This window comes from Dasypus novemcinctus, chromosome 8 (assembly GCF_030445035.2).
Source record: "Dasypus novemcinctus isolate mDasNov1 chromosome 8, mDasNov1.1.hap2, whole genome shotgun sequence".
In the NCBI taxonomy this organism is placed as follows: domain Eukaryota; kingdom Metazoa; phylum Chordata; class Mammalia; order Cingulata; family Dasypodidae; genus Dasypus; species Dasypus novemcinctus.
Window position 1 is genome coordinate 51472651 of NC_080680.1, and position 22322 is coordinate 51494972.

The 22322-nt window shown below is 33.5% G+C and overlaps 1 long non-coding RNA gene across 1 annotated transcript in view; it reads right to left on the reverse strand.

The window, feature by feature from the left end:
• Positions 1 to 291: 291 nt before the first annotated feature.
• LOC131279446 (uncharacterized) overlaps positions 292 to 22322 on the reverse strand; it is a 1072160-nt gene continuing 1050129 nt past the window's right edge. Inside the window, exon 6 of the long non-coding RNA XR_011649401.1 lies at positions 292 to 3705. This is a non-coding gene — a long non-coding RNA (uncharacterized lncRNA). The remainder of the gene's footprint in view (positions 3706 to 22322) is intronic.

Sequence of the window (22322 nt, forward strand, 5' to 3'; positions counted from 1 at the left end):
CAGTAAGTATCTCTAAGCACTGTCACCTCTGTGAAACTACTAAACTTTTGTGTGTTTGGCATCAATTACTTTTATTTATTTTTTATCAGTGCTTCTTAACTGGATTTCCCCTTTAAATTTTCATTTACCTTCAGGGCAACATGAATTAAATTCTCAAATATTTATTCATGTAACCTATGCTGCATTTCCCAAATAAACTCAAAATTTACCTACTTCGTATGGCTAGGGGAGGATTGGACCTACTGACACTTAAAATTTTAGGCAAATCATAAAAGAAGCCACCTTTCTATGTTTCATCTTTGCTCTCCTGTTCTAATTATGCCACAGAGAATAGTAGTAAAGGTGAAAATCACCTAATTGGCTTTTAATTAGTACAGTCTATATTTCAACATCTTTGGCTACTAACAGCAGGTAAGAATGGCAAAAAAAAAAGTAGAGTTCTGATATAAATCCCATGTTCTCCATATATATGGAATTAAATAAAATACCATCTATCTTTAGTTTCAAGGATTTGAAACTATAAAGTCATTTTTTCATCATACTTTTTCACAAACATAACAAGAAGATATTTTAGTCAATTATTATCACTAACCAGTAATTATTACAAACATTATATTATCTAGTATGTTAGTGCATTTCAATTGATTGAATTATGAGTTACTCCGAAGTCAATGAAATGACTTAGATTAAGGACCAGGAGATGAAAAAATAGTCTAAATTTTTGTGCTAATTGAAACTTTGAAAATAATCATTTCAATCCATTATATTTCATTATATCTTGTAAAATTTCCTCTTTTGAGGAAAACTGAATATATTTAAATCAATATGATTACTTCAAGAGGAAAAACATACAATTTTTAAAAATGTGTTTATTAGAACAATGCAAACTGTGGCAAACATATCCACATTTGCATCATTGACTCAGAATTTTAGGGATGAGCTAAAAGTGATTTTTATACCATCTTTCCTGTTAGGTATGAAACAGGTATGCAACATACTACCAAGATTTGCATGACTGAATATATAACATTATATACACACATATAATGTTTTGTTTGTTTTTAAAAATATGTATGTGATGTTTTGATTATTTTTTATTCACAGGGCAAGTAAAATCTTAATGAATTGCATGCAATAGTATTCTCTAGTTGATCATTTCTATCACAACTTAGGCTGTATTTATCACGACTGCTATTTGTTTCTGTGCTTTAGTAAACATAACAATCTGGAAGAATTAAGTAAATTTTAACAATAATTTTATTTGAATGTCTAAAGTTTAGTAAGATATTCCAAATTTTTATGATCTTGTAGGATATTAATGTTGTAGACTTCCAGTTCAGTTAATGCTATAAGATGGAAATAAATTACCATAAAACATTAAAGGCTCAAGTCATATATTAATTGTGATATAGTGCTAAGTTTTTTTCAAAATTTATATATTTATGTATATATATTTACTTTGTAAAATACTACAAATTATCTTAATAGTTACTTTAAATTATTAAACAAACAGAAATTAGTGCCTTCATATTTAAATATGAATTTTACAATGAAAAAGTTTAAAATACACCCAGAACAATTACTGTGAAAAGCTGTTCACTTATCTAGCTTAAATGTACGAAATAATAATATAGAACAATATATTTAAAATCTAGAGCCCACTAAATATGCGAGTTTAAACATTAAAGATATTAGAGACACCATATGAAAAGAGCAACCACTACTAAGAATATATTAAAAACTCCTGCATCCCAATAAAAATACAACCTTGTAGAAAAATGGCAAAATACTGTGATTCAAAAATAAGAATATCTTCATAGCAAACAAAAATATAGAAAATTTTTTAATATTACAATTCATCAATATATTAAAAATTTTAATGTGACTATATATATAAGAGTGGCTAAAATAAAAATGATAAAAATCCCAAGTGTTAGCAAGTATATGGAGCAACAAATCTCTCATTTATTGCCATCAAAAACTCATATAACCACTTTGGCACATTGTCAGTGTCTACTAAATCAAAACATATGCACATGTTATGTACCCAAGAAAACACATATATGTGTTCCCTTAAGTATATTTTCCAGAATGTCCATATCACTGTATTTATAAAAGCTAAAGTCTGGAAGTTATCAAAATCCCTATTGATAATACAAAGGACCAATAATTTGGTATATTCACATAGTTGAGGAATAAGCAATATACCTTTACATTCAACAATCTTAAAATTATAATGTTGGGCAAAAGAAACGAAGCAGTACCTATTGTATTATTTCATTTGTAGTATGTAAGAAAGGAGGCAAACTAAACTATCATCTTAGGAGTCAAGATAATGCTATTTGATGTAGTGACTGGAAAAGAATATAAGGGGCTCCTAGGGTGCTCTAATGTTCTATAATTTTTATTTTAGTACTGGTTATATGGCTGTATTCAGTTTGTGACAATACTTAAGATGAGTAGTTTTCTGTGTCTGTATTTTGTTTCTATAAAAAGATTAAGATACTGGAGATGATAGTACATTCCTTATATCATTTTATAAGTTGAAAAAATTTGTGAGAAAAATTCCTTCAAGTACATTGTAAATTATAATTTATAACTTAAAAAAAGTATTTTGGAAGGATAAAATTATTGTTCTATGCCTATCCAAATAAGATATTTCATCAAAATTTCTTCCTTTATCAGAAAAAATTCCTCTAGGTAGGGCAGGGGAATTTCTCCATATGACACTTGTTTTTAATAATCTTATTTCAATGTTTCTAAAAATGTAACCAAAAGTACACCTTAGCATTCCTATAAGTGGTTGTTTCTTCCAGTCACTTAAAACACCTTCTTCAAGATACATTAAATAATTATGTATGTCAGAATCGATAAGAATTTTACTCAATTGCCTTTGTGTTTCCAAAGATATTCTATGCTAAATATGAAAGGTATAATATAAATATTCTTACTATCTGGATGTTATGTATTGATTATATACTAAGTCTTTATCATTTTTATTATTATGGAAGAGTTAATCTCTGAAGGTTGAATAAAAATTAAATTCATTATGTATAATAAAACACATAGACTTATGTTTGCATATATTCTGTAGCAATCAATTATTAATACAATCCAGATTCATATTTTTAACACATTTTATAGAATGCGTTTAACCACAGAAATTTAGCAAATGAATAAAGCCAAAATTCATCCTAGAAGTCAAGGTTATTTCTTGTCATTTCTATTTCTATAGTTACATATTTTACTTTCAATTCACTAAAGCTCTAACATCAAGCTTTCATACAAGAAACCAATTCTGATAAATCTTGACAGGTAATAAAGTAAGTTTCCTTTTGGTAATTCATTGTCTCTATTCATTGACATCAAATAGACCTCAATGAAAAAAATTTAACATACAAAATTGTCATTCATATCTAAAGAACTTTTTCCAGTGGTATAAATCTTTACCTTTCTGAACCATGCCTTCAAATTCACTTGGAAACCTAAAAATTCTATTCTAAAAAATGGTATTAATATAATCTATCCAAGAACATAAACATTTTTGATAAAAAAATAAAAGGTTCCATTTCAACCTTTTTGGTAAAGAAATAAGTAAATTATGCCAATTTCCTTTACCATTAAAAACTGGACATTACCAAACATAAAATCTTACCTTATGTTCCCAGGTTAGGAATTCAAAGGAAAAGTTCTCCACCCTGAGACCTACAAAAATACAACCAAAAAATTCTGTATTAGTACAGGTATTGAATTTTAATTCAAGAATTATAACATGTTAAATAATGATTCAATATTAGGAGAAATTTTATATGAGTAATTAGCCTAAATATAATTTGACAGTTTTTACTATATGTCTGAAATAGCAATATCAGTTATCAGCTCACATCAATTATTGTTATTTGAGATTTATTATTCTAATTTGAGCTCTTTAATATTGGGATAAAAAGCACAGAATGGGGGTGGGGAGTAGCTCTAAAGTACATGCATCTTGTCTTTATTGTTTCCTTTGCTTCTTGTGAGACTATGGATATTGGATGCCTTCACGGGCATCATGTGGTTTGCAAATAGTATTTTCGATAATCCTCTTGGTAATATTAATTTAACACTGTTAAATACACACATACACACATGCAATCAATGCATACACAACGATGTTCTATTATGTCTTAGTTTCCCAGCTGATAAAGCAAATACCATACAATGTGTTGATTTAAAAAGGGGAATTTACTGGCTCACATTTCCAGTAGGAAAAACCCAAAATTGAGGCATCAGCAAAGTGATGCTTTCTCCCAAAATACTGTAACATTCTGGGATTGACTGCAGGTCATCCTTGGTTTTTCTGTTAAATGACAATGCTTATGGCAATGTCTTCTCCTTTCTCCTCTGCTCTGTTGACTTCTGGCTTCTTTCAGTGCCTTTCTCTATCTAAATTTCTTTCCACTTAGAAAGGACTCCAGTAATATGGATTAAAGCCCTACTTGTTTCAATTACCTTAACTGAAGTAACAACTTCAACAGATCCTCTTTGCAATGGGTTCACATGCACCAGAATGCAGATCAGGATAAAGAACACACCCAAATTGGAGTACCCAATTCAATCCATCACAGTCACCTTCTGCACACCAAAAATACATGTACTTCCCACATGCAAAATACATTCTATCCATCACAGCATCCAAAAAACCTAAGTTATTTCAGTAATAATACTAAGTACAAAGTATCTTCAAAATTAGTTAGGGGTGTAATTCACCCTGGGGCAAAATTCTTGTCTGCCGGACCTGTGAATCTTAGAAAACAAAGTGTCTGCTTCCAAGATACAATGGTGGGACAGGCATAGGATAAGCATTCCTATTCCAGAGAGAGAAACTGGGGTCATGGTTCCCAAGCAAGTACAAAACCCAGCAGGGGAAACTGTTAGATCTCACAATCTGAGAGTCATTTGTGGACTGATGCTTTATCTTCCAGGCTTGATGGAACTGCAGTCCCATCCCTTCCAAGCACTTGCAGAGTGACCATGATCTCCCCAAACACTATGGTTTAGGGCCCATCTTCTCCAAGCATTGGATGGCGGCAGACTCTCCATGATCATCAGGAGCACAGGGCCCATCATCTCCAAGCATTGCATGGTGGCACTCTCCCTAAACAGCAGGGTGCAAGGCCACCTCTGAGTTACCCTCTGAGTAATGGGGAAGGCGACCTCCCCCTCCAAGCACAGGGAAACACTTGCCCTTTCCACACACATTGGGGAGCCTTCTTTCTTGGGCTGAGATCTTTTTAGTCCTGACCTTTGCTTCTATAGTTCTTCCCTTGAAATCATCCTTTAGTTTGTGTTCCTTCTGTGTCCCTTTCTGTCCAGGCTGGCAGTAGTTCTGCTCATATAAATTTCAGAAAAACCTTGTTGACTTTGTGTAAAGTTCTAGGCATCCAAATTATAAGCCAAAACAACTTTCCACAGATCCTTTCTGGATAACTGCATTTCCAATCCTGATGTTCACTGAAATGTCAGACTGGATCCATGTTCAGCCACAACCTATTTAGCAAAGGGCTTGCATTTGTCAGCCAAAGAAGGGGTGTCAATGCAAAGTACAAGAAATCTGTTTGCTTTTATAAAGGATATTTACATGGGGTAAAAGCTTGCAGTGACAAGGCCCTAAAGAGTCCAACTCAAGGTTGCTTTCTCACCAAAATCAGGTGCCACATGTTAAAGCAAGATGGTCGTTGATCTCTGCCTGGTCTCCTCTTCCTTCTTCCTCTTAGGACTTTGTGGGCCCAACTTTTTTCAATCTCAGCTGTAGGCTGGCATAGGGATCATGCCTCTTCCTAGGGCTGTAGTTTTTGAACCCTCTTCTTTCTGTCAAATGACAAATTTCTCTCCGCTCGCATATGGGAATCTCTTTCTCTCTTCCTCTACCTTCTTCTGTGTCTCCTTCCATGAGTGTCTGTTTATATCAGCCCACCAAGGGGCAAGGACTCAACCTTGAGTCACACCCTACTAATGTAGTCAAATCAAAGCCCTAATCTCAACAGGTAATTTAATCAATATATGTCAGCTAAATCTAATGCACCAAAGGGAATCACATCCAGAGGAACAAACTAGTTTGCAAACATAAACTCTCTTTTAGGGATTCATAAATAATCTCCAACTGCCACAGGGCTGTTCAGTTAAATCACCACATGGAGCCTCATTCTTTGGTGATTCACTTCTCAGGACAAAGAAGTCCTTGTACAGCCATATGTGGTTCTAGTCTCAGAGAACACAATCTGATAGATTAAGAATTTTAAAAATAATCAATTTTTGGTTCTTTGAGCTTAAGAGTTTAATTATCAGCTTATCCCTTTCCTCTTGCATTTTACTATAAGCTGCAAGGAGAAACCAGGCTGCATCTTCCACGCTTAGCTTGGAAATATCCTCTTCAGTTACCTAACCGAGTTCATCACTTGCAAATTCTGCCTTCTGTCCAACTTCAGAATGCAATTTTGCCAAGTTCTCTGCCACTTTATAACAAGGATTACCTTTCCTCCTATTTCCAACATTCATCATTCCTTCTAAGGCCCGAAGGGAGGTACGTTTAATGTCATTTTTTCTACCAACAGCTTCTTCAAAGCAATCTAGACTTTTTCTATCAAGCACCTCACAATTCTTCCAACTTCTACCCATTACCCAATTCCAAAGCTGTTTCCATATTTTTGGGTATTTGTAAAAGCAGCATCTAACATCCCAGTAGCAAAAACTGTTTAAGTTTACAAGTTGCTAAAACAAATACCATACACGAATTTGGCTTAAACAATGGAAATTTATTGGCTCACTTTTGGGGGCTAAGGAAGTCTAATGTTGAGGTGTCAGTAAGGCAATGTTGCCTCTACCATTCATTCCTTTTACAAATCCTACTGCACGTTGATTAACTTTGTGGACTATCTATTCTCATTCTTCTACCATTGCTTTCTACTTTAATTTTCCATGCACGAACTCTCGACTAATAGTTGTTAGTGTAGAAGTTTCTCCCAAGAGCCAGTGTGATTTGAATGCTTATGCTTCAAAAAATTATTCAAGGAATTATGGTGATCTTCCTGCCTCTCCTTCTAATCAAGTGGTGTATGTATCACATTACATTTTGGCTAAATGTCAAAAGATTGAGCATTAGAATCAACATTTGGCTGAAGCTGAAGCCAAATATTACCATCAGAGAATGAACTTCTAACATACTGAAATAAACCTGAAATGTTATTAAAATTGTTATTTAATTGTTACTACCATTCTAGTACTAAAAATTGAAAGTCAAGCATTAAGGTCTTAACTTTATAATGCAGGAACAATAATTTATTTTGGTACTATCAGATGCTAGATTACTCCTCTAGGTGAACTATGTTATGTATTTGCAATATTAAATTGACACTTTTATCAGAATAACAGAATTTCAACATAAAAAGCGCGTAAGGAGATTAATGAACTTGGTCACATCTAGAGTACTTATCTATATTTGAATCTGATTATAAAGATATTGACAAGCAATCCAAGGTACATCTTTTGTTTGTATTACTCACATTAATATATGATTAGCTATGTTGGAACCTAGATAGTAAGCCACTGCTCATGTTCAGAGATTCCAGAAATGATTGAAAGAGTTATTTGGCTGGATGGTCTTATAAGGCAAAGCCAATTCAGAGAATAAATATTAGCCCTAAAGGCCAATGCAGAGATTTGGTTCACCCTGACTTTAATCTCCCTTTTTCAGTGCTTTGTGGGGGTTGACTCAGGCAATGATACTGAGTACTAGGACATACATAAAGAGTAAAGAGTCATTTTAACATGAAGTGGATAGATAACTATTTTTGGGAGAGATATTTGAAATTAAGGACCACTTATTAAACTGCCAATGACATTGCACTAGGTTAGAATTTCATCCTTGATGCAATTCAGGAAATTTTATTTCACATGATAAGTTTCTAGCTAAATGAGTTTGATCAGAAATACTTCTCTCATTTGTACTGGTTATCTTGGGAGAAAGAACAATTCGGGAAGTACTTAGCCTAAGCTAAATAAGCAAAACTTTAGAGGAAATATTGGTGATTCTGGAATTCTAATATTCTAATCCTATCATGTCAATAAAGGAAATCTTCAGAGTTATAATGTGTTTATAACTGTCAAATTGCTACAGAAATGTCAAGAAGATGTACTTGAATTAGTATTTTTTATGGAATAATGAATGCCAAATTAGATTCATTATAGATCAGACTCAGAGTTTGGAGAAATTAATGGAATTGGCATCTCATATAGTGATATCTCTGCTGTTAAAAAGAATGCTTATTAGTGTGCTTTATATCTGCTTGGTTAGCCCAACCTTCCAGAGGAGTTGGATTTTTCAGTGGGGTTGGGTTTTAAAATAATTTGGATACTGAAAATTTGTGAAATGATTTAAAAATCAATAGGGAGTTTTAAAGACAGCTTAGTGGTTTAGTATATAGTATAATAATATATAGTCAGCACTGGGTAAATAGAATTATGCTGGGATTTCTACAGTTTATCTCACATTTCCTCTTTTGATACTCACAAAAATCTTATGCCATAGATATTATTTTCCATATTTTTGGATAAGAGATTGGAAGCTAATAGCCGCCTGAATAAAATGCTAAAGTCTTACCAATAATATATTATGAAGTCAATTCAAACGCAGGCATAATTAAGTTCAGAATCCCAATTAACTCATACTCCAGAATAGGATGCTATTAACAGACAATTTACTAAACAGTTATCATACGTCAGTTATTGGTCTAAGTATTTTGTATGTATTAACTTATTTGATTTTTACAATTATATTTCTCATTTAGAGATTAAAAAAGTGAGTAATATGGTTGTCCTTTAGTATGAAAGTTTTAACCCAGTGAAACTTCAGAGCTTGTGTTCTTAACCATTATAAGAGTATGTCTCTATATAATATTAGATCATTGTGTGGCATTTTTACAAGTACTATTTCAATGAATATATATATATATATATATACAGTAATCTTTTCAGATTTAGGGCTCATGTAATTACACATTATTTTTATGTTATATCACCATTGTTGATCCTCGGTAATGAAAGTTAATATTTACAGAAGTTCTACTATGTGTCAGGAAGTATACCAAGTGCTTTATTTTCATCTCTTTTAATCTACATAGCAATCCTACCCATTATTATGATCATTCTTATTTTATAGATAAGAAAATTGAACAGAGATACTACCTAATGTTCCTAAAGGCACAGAGCTAGTAAATGAATTTCTGAGTTTCAAATGCAAACAGATGCAGCACAGAGGTTCAGATTCTTCCACTTCTACTTTAGTCCATTAAGAAATAAACTTAAAATTTCAATTTCAAAAAGCAGAGGTATAACTATACCTTTAATTTTTCATAAATCTATAAAAATAGTAAAAAAAGCTAAAAGCCATTTAGTCTTAAAACTTGAAGATATTAGGATTAATTTTAAGTAGAGACAATCCCACCATGAATAGTTCATTAATTGCTAATTTGAAACTATGCCTTATTTATCAGACATGTCAGTTTCTACACTTTTCTGAATACATTTTAGACTACATAAGTTTTACAAAAATGTAAATTGTATGTAGTATATGCACATTCTTTGGGAATAGATTTTTCAGAAATACTTTCTTGGAAAAACCAGATAGCCTGCTATCCATTTAGAAAAATGAAAATATTGCTTTAAAAATGCTGAACTCTTACTTCTTTGACTTTTTGGCTTATGATTTCAGAAAATAAATTCTTATTATAATTGTAGGCAATAAATTTAAGGGAAAAAGTAGACAGTTTCAGTAAAACCATACATATTGTAACCACCTGTTAAATAACTGATGAACACATATATGCTCCAATAAAGAAATAATTGATAGACCCTTAAGATGAAAACTACCCTCTGTGTTGAGGCTAGATTTCATGTTAGCTTGGTGATACCCAAACCTTCTCATCATCTTATTTAATGACTAGATCATCTCTTTTAAGGCAGCTCTTAAATCCTAGAAAAGTTGAATGTGACAGGAAATAATAAGTAATGAGTGTTGGGATTATCAACTAATTTCATGATTTGCTAATCTAAGTAAATCTGCTGTGTAGTCTATAAATTGCTATTATTTAATGTTAGTTCTGTAATGAATCCATTTATTCACCATGTATTTATTGAACAACTATGTGCCAGCCACTACTATACTAGAACGTGAGGCTAAAGTGATGGAAAAGAAAACCATGGACTGGTCTCATAGATTTTACACCCTGGTTACTAACATTATTTTGTAATATTTATATAGTTTATCACTACTCTCAAAAGCTACTGGAAATTCCACCATTGCAGTTTCTAACTTCTTATATGGATTGCCCTTTAAATGTTCTAAATTCTAGTTTAACAAATAAATTAGTTCAAGTGAGTTAAAAACCATGGCAAAAATTTTTAATTATCCCTCACTATCCAACTTACCCTCTTTTTAATAATGGAACCCCTGATTTTTAGCTAGGCTCATGGCAAATTGGAATAAACTATGACCTTTAGTTTTGCTGCCCTGTGACTATGTTTTCTGTGCAAGTGGAGTGAGCTGCTTCTAAGGAGTGTCACTGAATGCAGGCAGCATGTTCATCTTTGTGCCTTCCTCACATTAATTCTTAGTTAGTAGGGAGTATTAATGTTGGAGCTCTAGTAGCACATTTTATATCATAATGACTTTCATACTCTCTTCCTTGCCTTCCCATCCTCCTTTTATCATCAGAGTAAAAAGATAGAAGGAACCTGGATCCTGGACAACATGGAGTGCCACTTCAGGCCTGGATGGACTATCTTTTAACTATAAAAGATACATTCTATACAGACTGAAAGTAGATTAGTGGTCACCAGGATCTAAGGAGGGAGGGGGAATGGGGAGTGATGGCTAATGTGTGTAGGACTTCTTTGGAGAATATTGAAAGTTTAGAGAGTGGTAGTGGTTTTCCAATTCTATAACTGAAGATGTCTGAATTGTACATGTTAAAAAGGTTACAAAAAGTTGAATTTTCTGATATATTAATGATATCTCAATATAGCTCTTATTTTTAAAAACTAGGCACCTTATTTTACTCTAAGTTTAATTTTCTCTCTTACATAATTGGATATATTTTACTGTGGTAGAAAATAAATTATGTAGTATATTAGTTTGTCTAATTCCAATTTGTCTGAATTTATTAACTCTTTAGTATGTAGTAGCCAGTTGGTTCATATTATGAGAAATAAAAAATAATAAAAATTGATGGTCTCTGTCTTCCATAACATAAAATATACTGAAAAAATAAAATTTTCAGGACTTAAATAACACCAAGGCAAATCATTAAATTACTATAACTTTTGTGAGAATATCATTATATAATTGAAAGTTATGTGAAAGTTATTGTGACAAAAAGTATAATTAAATTTTTTTTTAAAAGTTTTGCCCATTTGTTTTAACCTGTTTTAAGGTGCTTTTGATATGACTGTAAGTGAGTATAGCTCTTTTTTATACTCAGCTCACACACACAAAACTAAAAAACTCTCATTAGAAAGAATACTCTCGTTAAAAAGACATAAAATGAAAATTATGATTAGAATGATTTTTGGTGTCAATGAGATACAGAAATAACATCAAACAATTCATTTTAGGGGTAAGGATATGTAGCAGTTTGGTATTATTGATGAATTCCAAAAAGAAATATTGAATTATGTTTGTAAACTGATCTTTTCTTCTGGGCATATTAGATTATATTGGATTCATAGGTTTACTGGATTAAGTAATTATGTAAACCTCTTGTGCCAGTAGGGCACCAAAGGGTAGGGACTCACAGATGAATGGCATGGCAAAGGACAGAGTTAAGGGTTCTTAATGTTTGGAGTTTTGATATTGGAGTTTGCTGCTGAAACTGGAGCCCTGGGAATAGAGGAACCCTAAGCCCAGAGAGAAGAAGATCTGGGAAGAATGGAACCCAAGAAGCCTGGACCCTGTCAGATGTCAGCAGCCATCTTGCTCCAACATGTAGAAATAGACTTTGGTGAGGGAAGTAACTTATACTTTATGGCCTAGTATCTGTAAGCTCCTATCCCAAATAAATACCCTTTTTGAAAGCCAATCTATTTCTGGTATTTTGGATCAGCACCCCTTTGGCAGGCTAATACAAAATTTGGTACCTAGGAGTGGGGAAGTGCTTTTGCGATTACCAAAATGCTGAATGGTTTTATAAATGGGTAATGGGTAGTTTTTTGAGGAATTGTGAGATGCTTAATGGAAAAGACCTAAATAGCTTTGCAGGGACTTTTGGTAGTAATATGAAACACAAAGTTATTTTTGATAAGGCCTTATAAGGAAATAATTGTGAGATGGATGCTAAAGGGACTTTTTATCATGCTTTAGAAGTTAATGATGAAACTATTATTGGAAACTGGAGGAAAGACAGTCCATGTTTTAAAGTTGCAGAGAACTTAGCAAGATTAACTCCTGGTGTTTTATGGAAGGCAGAATTTAAAAATGGCGAGCCTGGGCATTTGCTGAAGAAATTTCCAAAGGAAACTCAGAGAATGTGGCTTGGCTTCTGCTTGCAACTTATAGCAAAACACTAGATGAGAGAGATATGCTGAGGACTAAACTGTCAGGCACAAGGAAAACAGAAACTGATTTTGGAAATTCCAAACCTCTGGAAATCAAGCTCCCAGATGAAAGTGCCCCATTGGAGGACTTAACTAAACTTGGAACTTATAAATCAGGATTGAAGATGCAGTTATGTTGGAAAGACTTGTGGAACGTCTTACCGTCTGATGGCTTGGACCCCTGCTTCCTGCATGCTATACCAAAACACTTTTTGAGAGAGCTGTATGAACAAAACCACTGTTAACCTGGAATAAAAGGGAATGAAAAGGAGAGATTGAAGGGAACAACTTCAAGAGGAAAACCATAGAAACTGAGATTTGGAATTAGGATATCATCTTGGGCCAAGAGTGGAACCCCATTAATGTGTACAGAAAGGGTGAGTTTGCACCAGCAGTTGAAGAAGGTGGATGTTCCTGTCTGATGTTCTAGGAGAGTTTTGCTGCCCCAGGGTACAGAGAGGGTGGAGTATATTCCCCAAGGATTAGGGAGATTAAGGTCAGCACCCCACAGGTCTGAGAGGGGTGGACCTGTCCCCTAAAGGTTAGGGAAGGCCAGGTGGTCAACTTGTTGCTCTGAGAGGGTTGAACCTGTATACCAAAGATTAGGGACAATGTTGTCTTCATGTCACTGTACTAGGTAGATAAGATTCTAATCCAAAAATTGGATAAGGTGTGGCAATCACCCCAACACTCTTGGAGGGAGAGTTCTGGAACTTGGTCAACACCCAGAGGCTTGATGAGGGTGGAACCAAGAAAATGGCCATTGGACAAGTCGGTGGAAAAGGTAGGTTCCCATGAGGCCCCCAGGAGAAGAAACCATCTTTATAAGAGTGACTCTCAGACTTTGAAATCTAACAGAGGGTTCCTTGCAGGTCTACAGAATTGCAGAGAAACCGTGACTCATGTTTCCCTCCCAATTTCTCCTTATTGTAATGAAAATGTTTATCCTTTGTCCATTTGTGTATTGGAAGCAGATAAATTGTTTTGTAAGTTTCAGAGGTCTAAAGCAGTCAGGGCTTTGCCCAAAGACAAACTGTATTTCTTTAAATTGATTGTGACATGATTTTAGTACTTGCATTGTAACTTACATATTTTTTTAATACTGTAATGTCTTTTTGGAATTCAGAGGATGGAGTGTAGCAGTTTGATATTATTGATAAATTCCAAAAGGAAATATTAGATTATGTTTGTAAACTGATCTTTACCTCTGGGCATATTAGATTATATTGGATTCATAGGTTTATCACCACCCTTTGGTGGTGGGGACTCACAGGAAAAGGCATGGGAAAAGACAGAATTAAGGGTTCTTAATGTTGGAGTTTTGATATTGGAGTTTGCTGCTAAAGCTGGAGCCCTGGGAAGAATGGAACCCTAAGCCCAGAGAGAAGACCTGGGAAGAGTGGAACCCAGGAAGTCTGAACCCTGTCAAACGTCGGCAGCCATGTTGCTCCAACACGTGGTAATAGACTTCGGTGAGGGAAGTAACTTACGCTTTATGGCCTGGTATCTGTAAGCTCCTATCCCAAATAAATATCCTTTATGAAAACCAATCGATTTCTGGTATTTTAGATCAGCACCCCTTTGGCAGACTAATACAGGATATATTACTTTTAATCTAAAATTTATAGGTCTTTTATGGCTAATATATTTTATTCTTTTTTATTTACTATTCTGAAAAAAAATGCCTCCCCAAATTATTCTAAACTTCAACTTTATAAAATATTCTGTTATAATGCATAATATGATTGACAGCAATAATATCAAACTATACATTGGGTGGATTACAAAGCAATTCTTCCAACTGATTTTTATAAGTGATCCATACTTATGATCATTTTCAAGATTTCCTAAACATGATATATTAGCCACACTAATTGGTAATGCTTAAAAAGTTTTAGGCTTATCATAAAAGGGATCATGTTATAAATACCTATGCATTGGAGAAGAAATTAAGAATTGTATTTCCAGCATTATATAACAATCTTTAAGTTACTGGAGATGGTTACCCTTGAAAATCGGTAAGAGTGTAAATATTTGTAGGGTAGGTATAACCTTATGTAAATCAAATGGTAACTACGGCAACATTCATTTTTTTATCCCTTCAGCTATTGCATGTGCTTAGATAATCTTTGGGCCTTCAGTCATGTAGCTGGAACTATCAGATACTTACCCCCTGCCTAGTCTGACAGTATATAGCCATATTTGGTCCTCTTTTGTCCCCTTTCATACTTGATCTCTCTGTTGGTTACTTTAATAAAGCCTTGGAACCTATCCCTTACTCTTGTCCTTTTGCCATACTCTCTCACCAGTCCCCAGTCCATGTGTAGAAGTTAGGTAAACAGCAGTACTTCTCAAACTCCAATGCCTAAACAAATCTCCTGTGTTTTTTGTTAAAGTGCAGGTTGCCCCTGGTAATTCTAGGCTTGTTTGAAATGTGGAATCTCAGCTCCACCCCAGGCCCATGATTGAGGACACACATCTTATAATTGGCAAGGTACTTAAAGCTTTCTAGTCAGGTTTCTTGATCTCTAAAATGGGGTAGTTGTATAAAGTTAGATTATGTATATGAAGTGCTCCACACCTCTCTTTTTCTCCTCTTCATCCTCTCCATCCCCTCCATGCTAACCAACCTCATCTCAGTTAGATAATATTTCATAAAACCCTCTCAAGCTTCTAACTTTTGAAAAAGAAAACTATTACCCTGAAATATTTGCTTCCATTGCAATTCTATCTCTAAATGTACACACACGAACATATATTGCCATGCAACATTACTACTAGCTCTGTGCTGCTCACATTTATCATTACTATTATTACTCCACAACTACTCATTATATTCCCATTATATATAGCCACTAAACTAAAATAGTTCCAATCCCTTCCCATTTTGTACTTGCTCCTCTCTTCTACTACAAGATAAGTTGCTTGTGCATTTTTAAGTGCTTGGAAGTTATTCATGTGAACACCTTCAATTTTTCTATCCTCTACAATTCAAAAATATATTTGTATCTTCATTTATCTCCTCCTAATTTACTTTATTTTCAAGAAAGGACTATCTCCCCTCTCATGTCCCAAGCAATTTTGTTTTCATTGCCTCTTGCCAGTTTTGAGCTACCACACACCCTTTATCCTGTTTCTAATGTAACCAACTTCTCATTCTACTCTTGATCTTCCCTCTTAGCTTTTAATTTCAAATGTTACCTCTTCTGGAGAACTTTGTCCTTTACCCTCTTATCTCTTCAAACTTCCAGCTTTCATTTTCCTCTTGAATGGGTGGTCTATACTTCTCATATTCATCATACCCTTGCAATATTTTTCACCCTGAAAACTCTATTGATACCTTTTATTAAATATCTCCAATGCCACGAAGATGTCTAACCCATGTTCTGTTTAAAGCCATCATCTCCCTGAATCACTTTGCAGCATGCAATATGTGTCAACTATTTTATTTTATTATTTTAAAAAAATATTTATATTTTTAAAAGATACTTAGATTACACAAAATGTTACACAAAAAATTATGAGGGATTCCCATATACCCCATTCCCCACACGCCCCACCTTTCCCCACATTAACAACTTCTTTCATTAGTGTGGTACATTCAATGCATTGATGAACACATTTGGAGCATTGCCACTAAGGATGGATTATAGTTTACATTGTAGTTTACACTCTTACCCACTCATTCTGTAGGTTATGGCAGGAAATATAATAAAGTCCTGCACTGTCATTGCAATGTTATTCAGGACAATTCCAAGGTCCGAAAATGCGCCCCTATTATACCTCTTTTTCCCTCTCCCTGCCTTCAGCACCTCTAGTGGCCACTGTCTCCACATCAATGATATAATTTCTTCCATTGATAGAATCCCGGTAAGTCTATAGTAGAATACCAGGCATTGCCATCGCAGAATCCTCAGGATTGGGGAATAAAATATGGACTAGAGTGGACTTGCTGGTATTCAACTATTTTTTACCTTTTTGAAATTCTCTTCTCCCAGTGATTCTATCACAGTACTCTTTCTTTTTCTCCTTTTCTTCCTCTTCCTCCCACTTTTTCTTTCTATATTCTGCATATTTCATCTTGTTTCTTTTGCTCTCCATTTCTTCCCTTCCCAGGATCCTTAAATGTACAGTCTTACTGCATATCAATCTTCAATGTCTAGTACAATGCCCAGCAATGTAGTTATGCTCAGGAATTTTTGAATGAACATACGAATCAATGCACGAATAGAGTTGATAAACCTTTATTCTTTCTTTTAATTTCAAGTATGAAATTTCCTCCACACATGATTTCAATTATCATCTCTTTGTGGAATATTTCCTTACTAGTATTTCTAGACCTGATTGCACTCTGTTTCAATTCTACATTGCCAACTTATTGCTAGATATTTCTGCCTCCACGTTGTATACAAACCAAAATTTCTCTCCTTTCTTCTGAAACCTACTCTTTTCCCTGGATTCTCACTTTCTGATACTCATATTTCTAACTTGTCAATCACCTAAATCAAAAAAAGTTAGTCAGCACTGGCTCTTTCCTTGCTCTTAATACCCTCATTCAATCAGTTGCAAAGCTGAACAATTCTACCTGTGAAGTGTCTGTGAAAATAAAAGACTATCACCCAATGAGAACAATAGAGGCTATTCATTCAGAACTTTCTATAGCAAGGGAGTCAGCCACTACCACTTGCATCTGGCAAAGACTCAAAGGCAGGCAAGAGAGTGGAAATATTTTGCAGTGAAATAAAGAAAATGCTTCTGGTATGCTCTGATTTGAGATTGTTGGCATGGGGAACCTGGAGGCTGCATAACTATAAGTGAGGCATCTTACGTGTTTGGTCTATTGACCACAGCCTTTCTCCTGGGAGCAAAGAATGAAGATCTCATCCTCTGAGCTTTCTTTGTTTCAACAGGAAATATGTGCTCATTGACAGTACATACAGATGTATCAAATATGTTTTATGAAGATCAATTTGTTCTGAAAAGTCAAAAGTTGAAGTAACGGATACACAACTCCAGTTTCATATTACCTGGCTCCAAAATAGTTAAATGCAGAGCATTCTTCAGAGACTCTGAGCACTGGTTTTGCCCATAATGTGGACATTCTGTCTTCCCAGTTTCTTTGTCTATGAATTGCAACAACTGCTGAAATGTATAGAAAATCATATTTTGTAGGAAGGAATAATAAGAAATTGTTATCCTGGAGAATGTAAAATGAACAAAAAAAAACAGGCCGAAGAGGAAAAATTAAATAAACAAAAAGCAAAAGCTATTGTATGTCTTCTCTAACTTGGTTCAATTTTCCCCTAAGACAATTTCAGGTAAATATTTAACGAATACTGAGTAACTGTTAACTATTAACCATGTGGTATACAAAAAAAGTAAGTGAATTATAGGATTGCAAATTTCCTTCATATTCTGACTGCATGATACAATGATAGAGTTGTTCATTGGTCCTTTTCTTTTGTTTTTGTTTTTGTTTTTGTTTTTTGAGTCCACCACATTGTACACAGTCATTGCTTGACTGCTGACTGTAGGAAAACTAAGACACTGCCTTCAGGGAAATATACATATCATTTAGAGTAATATTGCCTGATAAAATACAGAATACAATATTTGGGACATATTTATAGTAAAAAAAATATTATTTATCTGAAACTGAAATTTATCAATGTGGCTATTTTCCTCTCCTAAATCTTGCAAGGCTTAATCTTCTCAACTAACATACTATGGATTTCGTTTAATACAAACTTTAGTGGACCACCTTTGAAAAAGTCCTGACTGGTCAATAATAAGCCAATCTCCTGCTATCCAAAATATTTCCATCTCTTTCATGTTTGTACTATTCCTTATTTCTTATTCTTGTGTAGACTCTTCTGTCTGTAAGAGGGTCTATGAAAATATTACAAATTTTGAGTGTTTTTTCATCTACTTAAATTTTTTCTTTTTTTAAACTTTTATGTAGGCGTTATAAAAAAAATGAGGGATAGGTTAGGACAATCTAAAAACAACGTTCCAAGGTTCCACTTTTAAATCAAAGAAAATAAATATAAAAATTATGGGCTCATTAAGAATATCTTAATAATAGCACTGGTACGTCCACCAATAAGAAGGATTAAATTGATTATTTATAATTTGACTTAAAAATATTGATTGGTATAAACTGTTATTAGTTTTCTTCATATGAAATAAAATTGTGATGTCTTAATGTGAACAGATCAATTTCTAAAGTAAATATTAAAATATATTAACTTTCATCAGATCTCGAAGTGTATAGGAGTGGAGAGGAAGACATTAAATTTGTCAGTTGCCATTTCATAGTGCCTTTCCTTCTATTCAAAGAACAGAACAGTGAAGAATAACTGGATACTACACAGAGTTGGACTATATAGAATAGATTAAATCAATGACGTCATTCTTGACATAATTCAAAATGATGATGGAAAGTGATATCCTGAGCCAGAGATAGGTTTAAACAGTGACTGAAATGTTAAGACAAGACATCAAATGTATGTAAAGACCTAACGGGAAGTCTCATATGTCTGGGGGGTAAGTCTGCATGAGAAAAAGTCATTTATTTAATGTAAGTCCTTTTCCTGGAATCCCCTCTTTCCCTGAGCCTGACTTTTGGTCAGAAATCCTCACTTGTGATTGGGGGTGGAAGAGTAAAAGAAGAGGGAAGAAAATAAGGAAATTTTATCTTCCTGAAAATTTTCAGACAAATCTGGAAGTTCTAAATTAAAGTCAGTGTCCTTATTTTTATATTAGATGAGACTACATTTTACTTAAAAAACAAGACACTACTTGTGACTTAATAGATGCATCAAAGCTACTGAGCCTTCAAAGATTTCATCCAGAAGGCATTGAAAGGACTAGATCAAAGAGCAGAACTAAAGAGAAAAGTGAATAAAGCACCTTCATAAATGACTATTGAGCCCAGTTCATTCAGTCCTTTTATTCATGGAAAAGTTTGTCTCTATTAGGTTACATTTTCAATTTGACAGTATTCAAGTTTAGGAGGGTCACTCAAATTGCTGAAGGGGATAACTGAGGACATTTGCCATGCAGAGTAATCAGTTCAACCTAATCAAGGGAGTAGAATAGAACTCCTACCACAGAAACAAGTACCATACAATGGGTTGGCTTAAAAATACAAATTTATTGGCTCATATATAAGACTTGCTTCCTCCACAGGTTGGTATCTTCTGATCGTCAGCATTCTTTGGGTTCCTTGGCTTTCTGTCTCATGGCAGTGCACACTATGCGCACTGTAGTATCCCACTGACTTCCAGCTTCTGTGGCTTCTTCCTTGTTCAATTCACTTTGCTTTTAAGGACATCAGCCATAGTGGATTAAGGCTCACCCTCATTCAGTTTGGACACCCCTAACTAATAACATATACAAAGGACCTATATACAAATGGGTTCATACACAGAGGACCAGGGAACATAATTCCATCCCCAATAGCCACCTTATATGCAAATCCAAATTTTACATGTTAGCTGGGATCTTCTGTATGTACATCACTAATTCTTGGATCTTCCAGGCCCTGATCGAATGTATCACATTAGTTGAAGATAGAAGGCAAAGGAAAACAGTCCTTGAAGTTGCACATACGAATTAAGAATGACTCTCAGGCTAATATTGGTCTACATTCAAGTTTATGAAGATCAGCAGTTTTAATACTTCTACTACCAATCATCTAACCATTAATTAGACAAAGTGAAAAGAGAAAAAAATAAAGGAGTTGCAATGAGTTATTTTCTGAATATTTTGGTCAATATCATCATCATGTTTGATATTTATTCAATACTTATTACCAGCTAGCATTTTTCTACACACTTTGCATTCATTATGTCAGGTAATCCTTGCAATCAGGTAAGAACTATTTGAATCATTTTAAGAAACTGAACATTTTAAGAAACTGAAGTTTTAAAGATTTTTAATATTAGAACATTTTTAACAAATCAGTTTTATTGATACATATTAATACAATATAAATTCAGCACTAGAACTTTCAATGTTATTTTACATTTTAAGAAACTGAAGTTTTGAAGATTTTTAATATTAGAACATTTTTACAAATCAGTTTTATTGATACATATTAATAAAATATAAATTCAGTACTAGAACTTTCAATGTTACATTCTAAAACATATTTTTCAAGTTTGTGGCAAAAAATTATTCTGCTTTAATTTTATGTATTTAATTCCTAATTTAATTACTTTATGATGTTTATTGGCTATTTATAGCAGTCCATGACACTTAATATTTCTGTGTCCAGATAATTGACTAGTGAAATATTTGCTCTTAAATGTTCAGTATATTGAAAATTATGTAGCAATTATGACCAACTACAAATAGCAAAAATTACATAAAAATAGTTTTATTTGGTATGTAATTCATTTAAAAATTTTTTGATAGTAAAATATAGACACTATAGTATATGTCCAATAAAACACTCTTGTAAGATCCTCTTAAAGATTTTACACATTTTCTCCATAGAAAAAGTAGGTTTTGTTACATCTATATTCATATTATTTTTCATTTATTTTCTAAAATGTGCTTCCTATTTAAAAGGGTTTTTGCTAATTTAACTTTAGTGATATGTTCTCCTTTTCTCCTAAGTATTTCTTTTAAATATGGGACAAGTAATACTGATTTGTAGCAACTAAGGCAGGTTGTCTGTGTTTCTGATTCCTCAGTAGGCCCTGGAAAATAGGATTTTTCTTAGGAACTTAATCAGCAATCCATTGCAGCATCCATCACATAGTTTTCCTATTATATATCAAAATGTTTAATAACCTTAGAAGGCTTTCAGAATAATTGTGATTAGTATTCACAAATACAGGACGAGGGTTTATGTGTTACTGGGCATATTTTAGTATAAAATGCCATGAATTATAAGACAATCCATTATTTTACAAGTCTCTACAAAAGAAAAAAAAAAGCTAAGTTATCATTACATCCAGGATGTGCCTTGATTTCAGAGATATACAATTTTGAAATTGATATGTGGGAGACAGATAGCTGTGGTATACTATATATATTTTTTGACTCTGTAATTCTGCTTTCCCAAAATAAAGGGACTTAAAAATGTAGGAGTAAATCAATTCTTAAAGGTTTCATATAAGAATATTATAATATAAAATCCAAATATAAATAACTGATTGTGGTGATGAACACACAATTCTGTGATTGTACAGAGAGCAAATGGTTGTACGTTTTGGATGGATTGCATGGTGTGTGAATAAAACTGTTTAAAAAAATCCAGTTGGCTACATAATCACTTACTGTGGGGTGTTTACAATATTTCCATTTTAAAAAATATTTCTAAAAATTAGAATCACACTGTAAATATTGGTCTGTAATCAATTTACTTCCATAGAACAACATATCACAAGAATTTTTCTGTATTAACTTCAAGGGGCAGGAATTTTTGTTCCCTTCATTAATAGATGCTTAGAACAGAGGCTATCACCTAGTAGGTGCACAGCAAATAATTGTAAGATATTTCTCAAGCACTCAGCTCTACCTGTGGCATAATGTTCAACCTTGAAAAGAGACTGCAAACAGGACTTGCAGCAGGATCCCAAAATTTAAGCACGTGAACATTAGAAAAACGTTAGTTTCTTTTTAATGCCAGAATTATCTGTATTATTATTATTATTATCTTTCTATATTACATATCTTCTATA